At 34.7% G+C, this 2537-nt stretch overlaps 1 long non-coding RNA gene across 1 annotated transcript; it reads left to right on the top strand.

The window, feature by feature from the left end:
* Positions 1 to 6: 6 nt before the first annotated feature.
* On the top strand, positions 7 to 1210 carry LOC129947554 (uncharacterized). The gene is made up of 2 exons (XR_008781730.1): positions 7 to 884; positions 988 to 1210. It is a non-coding gene; the product is annotated as an uncharacterized LOC129947554 (long non-coding RNA).
* The last annotated feature ends 1327 nt before the right edge of the window (positions 1211 to 2537 follow it).

The following is a 2537-nucleotide window of genomic DNA, read 5'->3' on the forward strand; positions in this document are numbered from 1 at the left end:
GCGCACCGTTTCGCCATCTCATAAAATTGCCATCTTTGGCACTTGCAGATACAAAAATACAAAAACAAAAACTCACAACACCAAGTTCCTATCATCGCGCCCTATAACTTGGCGCTGAGGCTGACTGACTCTCTGATGGACTGGGAAGACTATACCGCCTGCCGATTGGGACAGAGACGGGGACGACCAACAACGACGACGATGACGACGACGCTTTGGCTAGAAGATTACAAGATACACCAACGACCGACACGATGATGATGGCGATGGCAATGGTGAAGGCGAAGGCGATGACTGGGTACGTTCGTGATCATCGTTCCACATGGTTACCTTGGCGTGGAATGGTTTTGGTCGGGCCCAATGATTCCCATTTGTATCCCATCGCATCGCATCGTCTATGGTGTTAAGCGGAGGCGATATTTTTTAAGAAATTGAAAGCCCCAGTCATATAAAAACAAAATTATTATGTAAGTACGTATACACCACACAGAACGATGGGTATTATCCTTCTCAGATGCTCTGGATATACATATACAAACAAGGACCTCGACATTTCGACAATGGAGCGCTGGGCGGCGGTGAAAATACGGAACTCATGGCAAATGGCTCCTGATGATGGGACGAGCGACGACGCACGGAAGGACGAAGGATGAATAGTGCAAAAACCGATTAGGGACAAAACGTGGAAGTCCCTTAAGCATAGCCATAGATTGCAGGCTTTCATTCTGGTATCTTCTTTTATTTTTTTCGTATACTTTCTCTTATTTCTACATCAGCTGTAAATATGGATACAAAAATTACGCGGAAAAGTATTTTCATCATTTTTGATTACACAGCAAGGATAATATATTGTCGGACCAGTAAATACCATTTTGTATATTTTTGTAAGCTTATATTCTTTATTTTTTTCTTCCTTCTTTTTCATTTTTTAAAAAATATTGTTGATGATGATTTAAAAATTTTGTCTTCTTTATTTTTTTTTCATAGGAATATACAGAAAAGGTGGAGAGACGCTAAGCAAACGATGAAGAAGAAGAAGATGAAGCAAACCGAGCACAGATGAATTTACTCAACAATTTATCATACATAAGAATATAATATTTAATATCAATAATTTGACAATATATAAAATACATACCTACATACATATATAAATAAATAGTACAAAATATTAATTTTCTTTTTGTTCACTATTTCGTCGGCTTTTAAAGAAGAAGAAGAAAATCAACCAAAAATTCAAATCACTCATTTTCGATTTTTAAAAACATACATTAAAAAAATATTAAGAAAAAACTAAGTTTTGGATGCTGTTTTTTTTTTGAAAAATCATAAACGAAAGGAAATTATTTTACTTTGGGCCGACGATTTAAGAACAAATATTTTTTAATCATAATATTTTATAATTTTTGTTCAACAATACAAACTCAATAATTACTTTTATTTGAAATAAATCCAAACACATAGAACTTAAATTTGAATTTTATTCATTCGGTGTACCATATTTTTGGCTTGAAATAAATAAAAAATTTATTCTCAAAAGAAAATATTTCAAATTGTTTAACACATTTTTACTTTTGCAGATTAAAATTTAACAAAAATAAAATTATGACCTTTAAATTGCGAAAAAGAAATAAATTTAATAAAACATTCCTATGAAAAATGTATTCGCTAAAAACTTCAGAAAAATGTAATAAACTTAAAAATATTTGTAACATAAATAGTACAATGTCCCAGTTTTGTACGATATCTACAAAAGCCATTTTTTTAAGACCAAGAATTATAAAAAAAAAATAAGAATAATAAACCAGATCATCTGAATAGCTACAAAATATTTGTTTTAGTAATAAATAAATTAAATGCTAAGCAAATTAACACACATTTTGTTCAAACATTAAAAAGCAAAACAAAAACACTTTTAAAATAAAAATACAATTTTTCAAAACCATAAATATTTGTTTTAAATAGAGGAATTACATTTTCAGCATTTTTTTAAGTAAGTATAGACACAATCTTACTTACAAACTTACTTAAGGTGGCACTACAGTCCTGTGAGAACTAAGGAGTCAACCAACAAACTTCTCCATCTAGCTCGGTCAATATGGTAGATGTCTCCAGTTGGGTGAGGTCACCTTTCACTTGTGCACGCCACCTGATTCGCGGTCTTCCTCTACTGCCCTGACCTGTGGATGCGGATTCGAAAACTTTCTAGGCCGGAGCATTGGATTCCATGCGCTCTACGTGACGCAACCATCTTAGTCGTTGGACTTTTACCCTTCTGGCTAAGTCTACGTCGCTGTACAGCTCGTACAGCTCATCGTTCCATCTTCTCCTCCACTTCCCTTCGATGCATACGGGACCGTAGATCACACGAAGAACTTTTCTCTCGAACCGACCCAAGCACTTTCATCCGCTTTTGTCATAGTCCATGCTTCTGCACCGTATAGCAGGACGGGGATGATAAGGCTCTTATTTAGCAACACTTTGGTCCCTCGAGAGAGGACTTTAAAAACTCAATTGCTTTCTTAGTCCAAAGAAAC

The sequence above is a fragment of the Eupeodes corollae genome, chromosome 2, assembly GCF_945859685.1.
Source record: "Eupeodes corollae chromosome 2, idEupCoro1.1, whole genome shotgun sequence".
Classification (NCBI taxonomy): domain Eukaryota; kingdom Metazoa; phylum Arthropoda; class Insecta; order Diptera; family Syrphidae; genus Eupeodes; species Eupeodes corollae.